Below are 15,233 nucleotides of genomic sequence, written 5' to 3'. Positions count from 1 at the left end.
TCTAGAGTCTTGGGAGCACATGTGTTTGGCCTTAAAGCTAAAAGCTACTACACTTTCTGTTCAGGAGCCCTCAGCCCACTGGCAGCAGCATCCGGGCTCCCTGAGGGTCCAGCAGGGCATGGAGTGCAGGGGCAGCGCCAAGGAAGGCTCAGCCTGCCGTGTGAGGCACAGCCATGGGCCGTGTCCTGCCCAGCGGATTTTCCAGTCAAGCCTGCATGTTCCTCCGTGTTCCCTCTCATCCTCTGGTAAACAGGTGACTGCCACCAGGCACCTAGACAGCAGGGGGTTCCCATGGGGACTTTCCCTGGTGTAGGGCCTAGGGGCAGTGCCAGCTGGCTCTTGGCGGCCATGGTGTGCCCACTTCTGCCTCCTCTCCTTTCCTCCACCACACACACACACACACACACACACACACACACACCACCACCACCACCAACACACACACACACACACACACACACACACACACACACACACACACACACCACCTGCCTTCCACCGCTCGCACTTCTCCCTGCACCAGAGGGCATCCCACAGTGTGCTGCTTACACAGCCAAGGTGGAGAATCCCAGGTGTCTGGAGCTGGGAGGAACCTCCACACCACCCCCTGCAGCCCAGTTGTTCTACACAAGGAGAAGCTGAGGCCAGGAAGGGGAAATGAGCCGTTACAGGCCCCTTTGCCGTGAGGAGCGCCTCTGGAGATAGAATACAGGTCCCTAGCCCCGTGGCCAGTGGTCTGGGGTCTGGGAGGGTGCGTTTGAAGCCTCCTATCCCTCCCTGAGGGTGAGGAGGAGAGCCCCATGCTCCGGCGACAGGCCGCGGGGGAGAGGGAGCGGGGAGAGGCAGGGACCCAGTCAGTCTGGGCCCTCAGCAGGGAACTTCAGCTGCCATTCCCAACTCTCGCCTTTGTCCTGGCGCGTCGGGCCCCCCGCAACCCCCCCCCCCCCCGCCTCTGCCTCTGCCCGCGGGCGCCGGGGGGCCTGGCTGGGGAGGGAAGCCGCCCCTGCGCCCTGGGTGGCCGGACGGGATCCCCGCCGCTGCTCCAAGTCTGCCAGGTCATCCCCGCATCACCCAAGCGGGCCCCGGCAGCTGAACTCGCGCGTCGGGGCCTCCAGGACGGCCTCCTTCCAGCCCCATGCCGCGCCGCAGAACCGCACGAGTCTCAGCGCCGCCGTCCGGCCAGGAGCCCGAGGTTCCAGCCTCTGGCCTTCCTGGCCCCCAGGCCCGGAGTCCGAGCCCCGGTCACCGCCGTGCCGGCCGCCCCTCCGCCTCACGCTCGCTCCCCGCTTCCCCTGGGATCTGGGCCCGGTCCCGATCCCCTGGGGCGCCGTCCCTGGGTCTCTCCCTCCGAGCCCCAGGGCCAGCGTCCTCCAGGTGAGGCCCTGGGACCAGCAGCAGGAGCTTCTCCCGAACTTGGTAGCAGTGCAAACTCTCGGGCCAGCCCAGACCGACTGAACCAGAATCTCCGGACCCCGCACGCTGTGTTCACAGGCTGTCAGGAGGCTGCCACATAGGTTGAAGTATGAGAACCGCTGCTGCGGAGCACAGACACCGCTGCCTCCAGTTCTGGCACGGAGGGTGACTGAGCTTGAGAACACTGATCCTGTTTTTGTTCCCTCAGTTGGAGGGCTATTCTGCACAGCCATTCACCTCTGCTGATTACTGACTGGCAAGGCAGAGAGAATGGCTCTCTCTTACAGGCAGCCTTAGGGTTCTTTAAAAATAATCGTCTTTCCTGGATGATGACAGGAGTGACTTGGAAATTGACACAACTTTCCTCAAATAATTGATCCACTTAGCATCTCTTTAGATTAAATCCCAAATTGTTTACAACAGAGCTGGAAAAACACTCTGACTCTTGTGGATGGCTTCTGAGTGGCTCACAGCTCCTGGGGTGGCTCATGTATCCAGCCTTCTGCTAGAGAACCGTGGCCCATTTCTTCACGGATATCATTTATAAGTGGAATGAAAATCTATCCAAGAAGGTTTTGGATACCTTCCTGAAGGTGTTGATTTGAAGGTTCACTAAAGGTTATTCCCACTTCATAAGAAGAAACTACTTCTCTTAGAAAAATGTGGAAAAATTAAAAAGCTGTGGCTGTATTTTTTCCCTAGAATATTTTTTGTACTTTTACATAATATTTTCAATAAAATTAATAGCATGCATAATTCTGTAATGTGTCCCAATCCCTAAAGTCCAAGTTGCTGCTGTTTCCTTAGTGACAGAAGTTAGCCTAGTGGCCATGGTTTAGCGGCAATGTCTCCAACTGGAAGTCCATTTTACAACCAGCAAACTTTAAGCCACACTGCCCTTAACCCAGAGGAGTAATTTTGATGATGGAGACCAGATCAGAAAAGGGGAAGATCTGGGCATAGGTTGGGCAGATCCCTCAAGTCCCATCTCCCAGATGCCCCCCGCAACCTGATTCTGAGCATTTGCAAGGGAGGGTGGTTTGGGAATGAGAGGAGTCCTTAGAACACTGGCCCCTCTGGCTAACTGGTCAATGGGTATACCTGGGGGGACGAGAGGTGAGGATGGGAGAGAGTTTGCTAGAACAGGGCTTTGTTCCGAGCCAACCATGATGTATCAAGAGCCTTGGCAATATCCCTTCTCTTTGTCCCAACAATTCCACTTCAGATATTTCTCTGATGGGAATAACCAGACCCCACCATGAGTGAACCACAACAATACAGGAGTAGTTTAAACAGGACGTGCATCTTTGCATAAGAACAATCTACAGCCATCAAAAATCCCCTTTTCAAAGAATTCTAATGACACAAGAATGGCTCATGATAGAAGATTTTAAAAAAGCAGTATAGAAAGTAGTAATGTATGAGGTCAACCTTATGCAAAATACATATTATTTGTCTAAGTAAATAAATATATATATTCATATATGTATGTGTGTGTACACATACACACACACGCACACACACACAGGGACTAGAAGGAAATTCACTGAAGTATTAACAAAGGTTTTTTCTCTGGCTGGTGGGATCATAGGTGATACTTGTTTTCTGCTTTACTTCTTCTGTGTTTTCCATTTTTTCACATAAGGATATGTGTTAATTTAGAATTAGAAAAATAATTTAAGAACCTACAGTGTTCTAAGCATTGTACCAAACTCAAAGATGAATAAGACAACGAGACACATTTTCTGCCCTGCGGGAACTCGTGATCAAAGAAGATAAGAGGTACCCCAGAAAATACCAATTGGAAGCAGGGAGGATAAATGCTGAGGAGAGGAGCAAGATGCAGTGGGAGCCCAGGGAAGGGAAAGAGGATATTTGCTGGAATTAAGCTCCTTGGGGGCAGCCAGGCAAGAGGTCAGTGTAAACAATACGAAGCATGGAGCCTGGTGGCTGAGAATCCCATTCTGCTCCCTAATGCCCTATGATTTTAGACAAGTTGCACAGAACTACTCCTCATCTGTAAAATGGGATAACAAAAAGGTTCCTGTGAACAATTGAAAAGGTAATGGAGAAGCATGGTCCCTGGTACAAAGTACTCAATTAAAATTAGTTTACAGTAAAACATTTACTCAAGTCTGGGTGGAAAAGTGCAAGGGCTGTGGGGAACTGATGGGAGGAGCCAGGGGTTCACAGGGAGAGGGTGGGCAAAGAGGCAGGGAGGTTGGGCGCAGCTGCGGCGGGCTGGGGGCAGGCAGAGGGGAGCCCCTTCTGGCATCTCCAGGCTCAGCACCGGAGGCCTGGAGACCATGGAGGCCAGGGCTGCCTCCTCTGCCCCTTAGCAACAGGGTAAGTGGGGAACCTGGGGGTGAAAAAGAGGACCAAGATTCCGAAGCTGGACTCAGAGGCCTCAGCTCTGACCCCTGAAGGTACAGAGAGGGCGCGGAGGGGCATAGGCAGAACACCCCTGGCATTTCCTGAGGACCTACAGTGTGCCACAGGCAGCTTCTTCGGTCCACTCGGCAACCCTGAACGTCAGCATCACTCTCTCCAGTTACAGATGAAGAAACTGAGGCTCAGGATCAAGCACTGGAGCCGAGTGAACTAGGATTCATGCTGTCCAGTGCTTTCCTCCACCTTCAGGCGCCATGGCACCTGGAAGATGGTGTTTGCTGTCTTGGTGAGGCCTCAGCAGTGTGCGACCTGGAATGGTGCCATGCCAGCTGGTGTTTCTGGTGACTTTCCTGGCTGAATCATCAGAAAGACCCTTTCATCCCATCCCGTCCCCCAGGTGGAACCCGAGCAGTCTGCATTCGGGTGGAGCAGAGGTGGGGTGGGGTGCAGATCCTTTGTATTTTAATGGACTTCAAATAACTTCGTTTTAGACTGTCATAAACCTCTGGAGAGGGAAGGAGCCGCCTGGGGATCCTCCCCCACCCAGGGCAGGCCTGAGAGCCAGGTGAGTGGTTCCCTCCTGACAGATCCAGGTCCCTGGGCTGGCTCTCCTCTCTCTTGCTCATCTGAAAGGACATGAAATGCCTCACATCGACTTTAATTCTACACTTCGAAGCCCCAGAGAGGTCTAGATTGCTGTGCATTTGAATGTGGGTGTAATAGAGAGGCAATGTTGCCCTCAGCAACTGCGTAGACACCCTCACAGCATGTTCCACAGAGCTCCAGCTTTATCCCCCTCGGCCGAGAGCTCAGGCTGTCTTCAGGGAATATCTAATTGCCCGAGTGAGCATTTTTAATTTTTTCCAATCCACCTGGCAGAGAGCCTGACCACAGCATCTGCCTCACTCTTCCCTGAAACTCTGGCCTCCTTCATAGGATTTATAGAATTTGGTGGTGGAGGGGGGTGCTCTGTTGTTTCCTAGTTCTGCTGCCCGTTCTTCATAACAGAAAACTGGGTGTCAAAGAAATGAGAATAGATTCTTCACTGAAAGCATTTGGAGCCAGACAGGGAGAAATCTAATTTATAACAAGGGTTCTCAACCATGGCTGCAAATTGAAAGCATGAAGAGCCTTCAAAAAATTACACTCAGGCTTTACCAAATATTTACTCTGGGATGTGGAGCCTTTTCCTTCCTTCCTTTTTCCTTCCCTCACTCTCTCTCTCCACCCTTCCTTTCATTCTTGTTTAAAAATCCTCCCAGGTGATTCTAATTCACCAAGGTTGAGAACTATTCACCTAAATAAGTTAACTGGGTTAAAAAGAAGACTAACCAATAGAAAAATGAACAAAGGATATGAATGAGCAATTCAGAGAAGAAACAAAAGTGGCTAATAGGCACATGAAAAAACCGTTGACCCCAATTAATAATTAAAGAAATGCTAAATAAAACAATAATAAGATAACATTACATGTATCGAATTGTCAACCTTTTTTAGATGTAAGAATATTCCCAGGAATAACAACAGTGTGTTTGTGGGTGCACTGGGATGGTCTGGGAGTCTCAGACACTGTCCATCAGAATAAATGACTGCAACCTTTCCAAGCATACTTGGGCAATGCATTTTGAGCCATAAGTTTTATCTTGAGATTCCAGAAAAAGATGTCCTGAGATTTTTAACTAGAGTTGTTAATCATAGCATGAACAAATAATCAGAAATTCCTAAATGTTTAACATTAGCAAATTAATTCAATGAATTATGGTGTACATGTAGAATATAATGCTGTTGAATGTGATCTAGTGGATAAAAAAATATGTTCCTACTTGAGAAGATATTCAGATAAATTACTGAGGGAAAAAAATAAAGCAGTTTCCAAATAATCATAACATTTTTGCTTAAAAGAAAAATAAAGAGTATGGAAAAGGGTATGTGTGTGTATGTGTCTGCACTTAGGAATTTACAAAAATACACACAAGGTTTTAGCAGTCATCTGAGTAATGCATAGGTAAGTATCATACATTTTTATTTTTGCTTCTTTGTATTTTCTAGCTTATTTCTGTCAAAAGGGGAAAATAATTAATTGGAGTTAAAATTTTTATTTTCCAGAGCAAAATTTGCTACCCTGTTTTCTTCTGGGAGGGGAGGGATCAACATCTTGAAGCAATGAAATCTCCAAGCAATCCCCTGACCACTTGTCCCCATCTCTGCTTCTTACCTTTGACCAAGAAGGCAAAATAAAGGCTCAAACTGAAATTGTCTTCCTCTTCCAGGGCTTTCCCACATTGTTAGGCTATGAAATGGCTGAGGGAGGTGGAGCTGGGGAATAGGAACTGTGCAAGGCCTACGTACTCACCTGGCCGCTGCTCATTGCCCACTCCCCACACCCACACCCAGACCTTACAGTGTGGAAATAAGGGATTAAGAGCCACCTGTACTCACTCCTCCTCTCAACCCTCATGACTATCTCCATGCCTCTGAGCCCCTCACTGCCACCCCAAGGGGAAGCTCCCACCGAGGTGACCCTGCTCTTCAGGGCAGAGGCTGGCCTGTCACCCAGGCTCAGGGGGGCTCCTCAGCAGCTGTGTAGATGCCCTCTTACAAATCAGAAACAGAGTGGCTTTATGGCCTTCTAGAAGGTTCCACCTGAGAGTTGGATGAGCTGTGCCTACTCCCTAACCCAGAGGAGACAGTCAAGGCAGCAAATGGCCAACCTATTCTTCATTCCCCTCCAGAGTGGGGCTGCCTGGGACCAGGTCATTGGAAACAGTGTTGGAAAGAAAGAGCCCTTACAGCAGCAGGCTGAGCACCTGTGAAATCCTCTTCCCCAAAGACCAGGAAAGAATTGGAAGAGCATTCGGGGTTTTAGTACAGAGGACCTTGTGGGCCCGCCTGACATCAGCTCAATGAGTCAGGAGATGGACAAATGAATGAATGAAAGATTGAGTTTACTGTTTTCTCTCTAGAATTAATTAAGGTAGAATAAACCATCTGTGGATGTGCTAACAGACGTTAGAAAATAGTTAAATAAGTCCGAAAGCTTAGTTGAGCACGGAAGTGTCAGGAAGCAGCACAGTTTGCATTTGCTGCCCAGCAGTTAAACCAGAACCTGGCCCACAGAGCACTGGTTCAGTCAGCTATCGAATGGATTTATGAGTGACTTTGCCAGACATCTCAGGTAAAGTAGGGAAAGGAGGAGGACGCTCCGGAGGTGCCTCCACCCCACAGAGTTCAAACCACTTGTCCTTCTTGGTGGGACCTGACAGTTCAGTGCTCCTCTGGAGGCAGCACCCCCAGACGGAAAGCTCACTTAAAAAGTGACGTTAGGTTGGTTTTGCTTCCACTGGAGTGGGAAAGAGAGAAGGCCCCAGACTGCAGTTTGTAGGCAATAAATGGATTTTAAACCTTAAAAAAAAAAAAAGTGATGTTAATGAAGCAGGAGGGACAGGGGCACATCATGCAGTTTCAGTTCACACCTTAGGCTGCTGTCCTAGCAATGTGGCAACCAGACCAGAGCTTCTGCTAAGTAAGCAAAATAAAGAGCACCTGCCAGGGCTGCAGGTCTCCCCTCATAACTGCCTGATGCTCTGAGAGGCACACCCCACCCTCCCAACACACACACACTGGGACCCCGTGCTGGATGTTTGCTGTTTGGGCCAGAGTCCTGGTTCCTGTGGATGGGATGCCCTGGAGGCAGAGCGGGGACTGGGTGCCCAAGAGCTCCTCCAGAGAGCCCTGCTCAGGCCATCTGGCAGCCTACCGCCTCAGGCCCTCTGACCTTATTACTGTGTTGTTGACTCAGCTGGGGACTCCTGGTGGCTTTGAGGCCCAGTGGCAGTGAGGACTGTCCCGGACTCACCCGCTAGGGCTTCTTGCTGGTCCCTATCTCCTGCTCCCACCCTTGGCCACCCCTGGGGATGGCAGCCCTGGCCTGAAAGGAACAGCACAAAGGGCAGTGCCCAGGCCCCGTCAGGCTGGAGCCTTGGCCCAGGCAGCATCTGGAGTAGAAGGCAGGCCTTAAAGCTGGTATTTTTCTTCTGGGGAGTGGCCCCTTTTCTTGACTCAGACCCTGGGAATTTGGGAGTCCTGCTCGGCTCTGGCTGAAGTTGGGCTCCCAAGTGCTCTCACCAGGCTCAGTGAATGCCCTTGGGTTTCTTAGCTCCCTGGCCCCCTCCCATTCCCCTCAGTGGGTTCCTTTTGTTGTCACTAAATCCCCTCCAATCTCCCCTTCCAAAAGCCGGCAGATCCAAGTGGAATTCAACACCCAAACACTCACACAAAAGCTGGGATTAATAGCTGGCTTTGTCTGGGCACAGATGTGCAGCAGCTTGGAAGGGGGGACATTTTTCCTGCCACTTGAGTAAACCCGGCTGACTCCACACTGGAGGCCGGGGAGCAAGGGGAGGAGAGACTGCCACATGGACACGGGGCAGGGGGTGGGGGGGGGCGCCATGCCACACCTCTCTGGGCTGGGGTGCCCTGAGGGTCTGTTCCTACCAAGGGGGAGACAAAGGTCCTCTCCCGCTGGGAAGCCCCTCAGTCTCTCCCCCTTCCCCTTCCAAGAAGCCACACTTGCTGCCGTGACCACTGGCGCTCAGAGTCTCCGGACTCAGTCCTTGTTCTTCTGGAGCCTGAGTCTGAGACAGGCCCCAGCACTCCTCAGAGAAACGCTGGGAGCTGAGCAAAGTGATGGGGGACGCTGACGGGAGGCCCACAGGAGCGGTATGAGCAGGCAGAGGGGAACCTTTCCTGGGGGCTGAGGCCTAAGCTGGGCCCCACAGGATGGGCAGGGACTACTTAGGAGGGGAAGAGGGGCTCCTGGGAGAGGGGTTGAATATCTCCTCGTGGCAATAGGGAGCCACTAAATGTAGATCAGAGTAGGAGCTGGAGGAATAGAAGGAAAGCTATTCTGCTGAAGAGTGGGGGACGGGCTGGAGGAGGCAGTAGCCAAGGAAACATACGGGTGTTGTGGAGGCAGGGCTGGTTCTCACCCTCTCTGCCCCCAATAGAACCCTTTACTGAACAATCCATGCTACTATTCAACCACACGATCGTGGAGGTTTTGAATTTTAGGCCTCCACACTTATGGGAAAAATATCGTGTTTCCCTATTGTTCTATGTCAGGTACTCAGGCTCCATTCCCAACAACAGAGTTGGTTGGAAACATGGCATCAGTTAAATTTGGGTGTGGGGGTGGCTTCCCCCTCCCTACGGTGGTGCAAGCAAGTATCTGGAGTCCCCAGCCCATCTGGTCTCTGAGGATCTTATTGATCAAGACAAGGTCCTTACTGTTATGAGTGAGCTACGGGGAAGAAAACAGATAAGAAACAAGGACACAAATAAATAAAGGAGGTGACTTCACATGAAGATAAATGCTTTGAAGAAAGTACACCGAAGTGATATGCCTGGCTGGAGGTGGGATGGGGTGGTCAGGGAAGGCCACTCTGAGATGGCATTTGAGCTGAGACTTGGAAGATGGAAAGGAGTGGGACAATTAGGTAGAATACTATGTACTCACTGACATTTAACCCTTTTTTGGTCTATAAAAATAGTTATTTCATAGTGTTGAACAAAATACAAAGATAGAGGGGAGGGAATAGCAAGTGCAAAGGTCCTGAGGCAGAATCAAGCAGGGCGTGGTGGTCCCTGTAAGAAAGGCTAGTGTGGCGTCAGGGCCTGCGGAGAGGGAGCACTTAGAGGAAACGCAGTTGGAAGAGAGAGCTGGAGTTTAGGTTCAGTGGGAAGTTGTTGGAGGGCTGGGATGTGGCATGATTCATGTTTCAAATGTTGAAATGTTGACTATTTTGTGATTTGAAATTAAAAACATAACACCGTTTACATTAGCACTGTATACATAGGTATAAATCTAACAATATAAGCACAAAATCTATATGAGGAGAACCACAAAATGCTGATGAAAGAAATCAAAGATCTAAATAAATGGAGAGAGATTCCACATTCATGATGAGGAAGACTTGACCCATAGACCGATAACTGGCTCAACTGTAACAGACGGAGCCCACTAATACAAAATGTTAATAATAGGGGACACTTGGGGCAGGGAGAGGGGATATATGAAAACTCTCTGTACTTTTCCCACAATTTTTCTATAAACCTAAAAATGCTCTCAAAATGAAGTCTATTAACAAAACATCTTTAAAAGTGATAATGTGTAAGAGATTTCTGCTGCCCACTCCCCTCTCCCTCAGAGCAGGACCAGGCAGCCCCTCTTTCCTAGCACCCTCTGTCCACGATGCCCTCCCTGCCCAGACAAAGCCCTTCGGGTGAGGGGTGGCCAGGCTAAGAGCACAAAGCTTTCTCCATGGGGAAGGGGGAGTGTCTCTCAGCTGGTGGCAAGGGCAGCGCACACATCATCATATCCATCAGTGATCTGGCCTGGGAGATGCCCACTTCTCACCCCTCCTAACCCTCATCAGTGTGTGTTTACCAGGTGAGAGGTGGGGCACAGAGGTTGTTCAACTATCCAGGGCCAGGGTGTGTCCCCCCAACCTGAGGGCACAAGGGAGGAGAGGGGCGTAGGGCTAGCCTCTTCACCCGACTACCCTGCCCCAGGTTGCCCCAGCTTTGGCCCTGGAGGTGCACAGGGTGAGGAAGTCAGGGCACACTGAGACCGGGAGGAAGGGAAGTGGCTCCCTAAAGAGCGGCAGGTAGGTGGTAACGACAGTCTGCTTTGCTGGACTGCAGTGCGATTAAACGAGATACTCCATGCAAAAGAGCCCCCCGCAGACAGGGGACGGAGGTTGGGGCATATGACTGGCCACACTGTCAGGTGGCTCCCCCTGCGCATCCTCCTGCTGGGGCACAGGAGGGCAGGTAGGGCTGTGTGATGGGGCTGGAGCCAGCACCCAGCAGCACCTAGTCAAACCAGTTCTTTCAGTGAGCAGTCATGGAGTCAGGCACTGGAGACGCAGCCTCCACAACACAGATCGCAGCCCTTGTGGACGCTACAGTTCAGTGAAGGAGGCACCATCATCAAATAAACACAAGGAGGTACACCCTCAGGAAGCAGTGCAGCCAGAAAGCAAGGTGGTGGGGCCAGAGCCAAGTGGACAGGGGGGGTGGGGGGAGCTGCAGAAGTAACAGGGGCCACAAAGTTACATGGCAGGACAAGAATTTGGGATTTTATACCCAGAAAGCCGGCAGAGTGCTTGGAACACACGAGTACCGGAATCTAGCACTCAGCTACTCCATGTGCCGTCCGTGGACCAGCATCTCCTGGAAGCTTGTTAGAAATGCAGGCACTCAGGCCCATCCCAGGCCTGCTGCCTCAGAATCCATAAGCTCTCCAGGCGATCTGTGTTGTACACTTGGGGGAGCGCAGCTTTCATTTATACTTCTAAAGGATCATTCTGCCTGCTCTGTTCAGGACAGAGGATCCTGACAAGGGTGTGAGCAGGGCAATGAGCTGAAAGGTGACAATCCTGCCAGGGAGATGCCGGTGGTGGTTCTGCCTCTGTCTGGAAGGCAGAACAAACAGCCTTTGCGGATGGGGTGGGGGCTGTGCCAAAGGGACAGGTTGGGAAGGGCTCCAAGGATTTGGGCCTCATTGGTTAGGTGAGTGGTGCCATCTGCTGCGATGGGGACCCTGGGGGATGAGCTGGGAAAGGCTGAGTGAAAGGACAGGTGAGCCACAGGGGCTCCCTCACCTGCGCTGCCCTGGCCATGGTCTTCTCATCACTACTGGCCATCAGACAGGCCTGCAGAGTATTTTAGCTGGAAAAGTTTCTGCCCCCCAGTTTGTCAGGACCCACAGCACTCAGTTTCGGTGGGTAGGACCAAGGGCCTCTTTTGCCCATTCTATCTTTCCCTGGAGCCTGGTGTGGGAGGCCGTTTCCTCTGCCATGAATCCCCCTCCTCACCTACAGTCCAGTTGTACTTAAGTCCAGTCAGAGCTGCTCAGGCCAACCTGGAAAACAGAGCTAGAAAACCTCTTCCCATGACTGACTCCATAGCCAGGAGTCTGGGCACCCAGATACAAAGCAGCACCGAGGCCCTGGACCACCAGGTAAGCCCCACTCACAGACCCTGGATCCCTTGCCTGGGGACGCAGAGGTCCCTAGACCTCTATGAACCTGAGCCTTGGAGCCCCCAGTCCCACCAGGCCTGCCTCACAGCTCAGGGGCTGGAGTCCAGTTCCCCAGACCCAAGGCCTGTATCGTCAGCAGACTCTGTTGCAGCTAAGCTGGCTTCCCCGAAGTGATGTAGAATCAGGTGGAGGCAGAGGGCCTAAATGGGCTGGAAAGGGCAGAACAGGGAGGCAGAGAGACTGACGGTCAGAGATGGTGGGAGGCAGCAGGAGACGGTGAGAGAGGGACAGAGAGCCAGCCCTCTGGCACCTGGAGAGGCTTGGGGGCAGCAGCTGGGGTAGCGGGAGGGCCCACGGGATCTGTCTCACAGCTGGGTTGACACAGCAAGTGCCTACATTTCTCTTGAGTTGTGTGTTTGGGATGGCACTGTGGGTCACCATGGGGCCTGGGCCTAACAACCTGAAATGGGGAAGGGCCTTGGCTGCTCCCCTCAACTCCGGGAGGAGTGTGTGTTTGGGGCAGGAGGATGGAGGCTTTCGGGGATGGGAAGGGCAGATGGAAGCTCTGAACGGCCTTCGTCCCGCCCCTGTCTGTCACAGAGCTCCAAGAGAGCACGTGATTTCTAGTTCCACGCCTTGTTGTTGACCCTTAAGTTTTCATAACTAAGTTTCTGGCCAGTTTCTTTAAGCTCCGAGGCACCAGAAGATGAAGTCCAGAACTCGGGACTACAGCCCTGCCCCTGCCCCCCTGCTTAGCAGCCTCAGGCCCCTCTGTGTACCTCAGTTTCCCCATGCCTGCTCAGCCTCTCCTGATTGCCAACCCCTCTGGAATCATCATGACAATCAAATCAAGTGAATATATGTGAAATGCTTCCCACATTGTTAAGCTGTCACACTCAAGGGTGAGTATTGCCATCACTGGAAGCTCTCCAGGCTGAGGGAAGCAGCATTCCCCAGGAGCGTGTGGATTGGATTGACTGAACAACACTATTTCAAAAGCACTTGGCCACCTGGCACTGTTGTCAGGCCCTCAGCTGGGAGATGAGTGACCCAAACCCCTTTTCCAGAAGTGGTCTGACTCTGTATACTAACACAAAAACAGTGACAAAAACTTCCACCCAGAATCACATGCTGGGAAGACAAGTGAAAAAAAAGTCTGTTGGGTGTGTTTGGACTCTGGCTTCTAGGCATGCGGGCCGACCCCCTTGAAGCCAGCGTCAGGAGACATCTCCCCGGCTCTCCCCACCCCTCCCCTCGTCTGTCTCCAGCCTTTCCCGGCCTGTGCTCCTGCAGCCATTTCTTGTCACTGCTGAACAATAGGCCTTGCTAGCAGCTGGCAGCTTGGCCGCCCAGTCTGGGGAGGGTGGGGGGAGGGGAGGGCTTGGAGGCCTCTGGCGGCTGTCGGGCTGGGGCAGCAGCAAGGGGGTTCCTGGCTCTGGGGACAATGCCAGCGTGTGCCTCCTGGTCATGCACACGGCCGCGCCATCCCAGAGGCCCTGGAGGCTGGCACCTTGGAGCTGTGGCGCTGCTCCCACCTACAAGATTTTGTAAAATCCCTGAGGCCCAGACTCCTGGCAAAGATGCTGGTGGAACCCCCAGAATTCTAACTTGCTGCCAGAGAGAGCCATGGCCTGGACGGCACACAGCATGCATGCAGTCTTGCCTCCTTCCTCTGCCACAGAGCCAGCTGATCCGCTGAAAGGGGTCTTGCAGAGCCAAGACGAGAACTAGCGGTGCTGTCGGCTCTGTAGAGCAGTCCCAGCTCCTGGTTCAGCACTGGGCCCACAGATCTTCTTCCTCCTGTCCCTAAGGGTAATTCCTTGGTGTGCTGGCGGTGGGTGGGGGGAGGTTGTGTGGGGGAGGGTCCACATCCCTATGAGGAAGGAAAGAAGTGAGGTGGCTTGTCTAAGCAGGTGAAAGAAGGGAAGCTTGGATTGGGACGCAGTCTCCTGACTCCCTCACTTTGCTCAGCCTCCAGGCATCAGCCTGCCTGTGGACCCCAGTGACATGGGGAGTAATGACAGGCAACTGAAGAGTGTGCTGAAGGGGCTACAGGAGTCAGAGGGGCCCAGCCCACTAGCACAGCCCTGCCACTTGCCAGCTGTGTGATCTTTAGGAAGTTGCTTACCCTCTCTGAGCCTGGACACCTTCCTCTGTAAAGTGGAGGTAGAAGATAAACCTCAAAGGGCTGGGGTGAGAAGTCCACAGATCACACATGCCAACACTTAGAGGCGCCTGGCAGACGTGAGTGCTCAGAAGTGGTAATCCTGGAGACTATCACTCCTGATTCAGTCAACGCTTCCTTTCTAAGAGGAGCAAAAGGACATTGAAAGCAAAGGTTGAGGAGGCAACAGACCCTCTAGGATCCTGGACTGCCTCAGAAGTTCGGACACAGCGTCCTCAGTAAGCAAATAGTTGACCACCATGACAGCAAGCAGGATGTCGGGCCACAGTGGTGGCCCCTCAAAGTGTGCCTTTGGCATTAAGATGCCCCAGGCTTTGTTTTGTGGCCCAATCTAAAACCACACTGAGCGGAGACCTGAATTTCAGCCTTATCCACTGTTATGTAGCTAGAGCTAACATCTGTGGACTTCTTTTTTAATGTCTTAGAACTGTTTTAAGTGCTTTACATGTATGGATCATTTAATCCCACCATTGCATGAAATAAGCTCAATTATTACCCTCCTCTTATAAATGAGAAAGCTGAGGCACAGAGAGGTTCAGGAACTTGCCTGTGGTTATAGGCTATAAATGGTGGAGCCAGGATTCCAACCCAGGCCGTCTGGTTGTGTGCCAAGCTCTAAACCCTTATGCTGTAAACTGTCTTGCCTTAGACAAGAATCACTCCCTCTCTCTCATCTTTCACATCTATAAAATGGGGCCTTTTGGCCAGAAAATCCATGCTGGAGCCTCCTCCCAGGTCTCAAGCTCTCTGAAAGTAGCCACTCTGTGTGACTTTTCTGACTGCTTTGCCTTCTCTGGTCCACAGGCCCCAACCTCCAGTACTCTGTGCCCTTGGGGGCCCCGCCCCTGCACCTGTAAACATCACTTTCCTGGAGTGTATGTCCCGGTCTATGTCAGCCCCTGAACAGGGACTGTGGCCTGCGCAGCTATGGTCACTGCCCGAAGCATTGTGTGATTTGCAAAGATCAGGATTTGGCAAACCTTTTCAGTTAAGGACCAAACATTTTAGATTTTGAGATGCATATGGTCTCTGTACCATTGTAGAACAGCAGCCATTGACAATATACAAATAGATGAACATGGTATTCCAATAAAACCTTACTTACACGAACAAGCCGTGGAAAGGATTTAGCCCTGCAGTCATAGTTTGCTGACCTCTGGCAAAGATGAACGTTCCCGGGTCACCGCCACCGCTCTTTAG

This window comes from Manis pentadactyla, chromosome 2, assembly GCF_030020395.1.
Source record: "Manis pentadactyla isolate mManPen7 chromosome 2, mManPen7.hap1, whole genome shotgun sequence".
Lineage (NCBI taxonomy): Eukaryota > Metazoa > Chordata > Mammalia > Pholidota > Manidae > Manis > Manis pentadactyla.
This window is presented reverse-complemented; position numbering follows the sequence as displayed.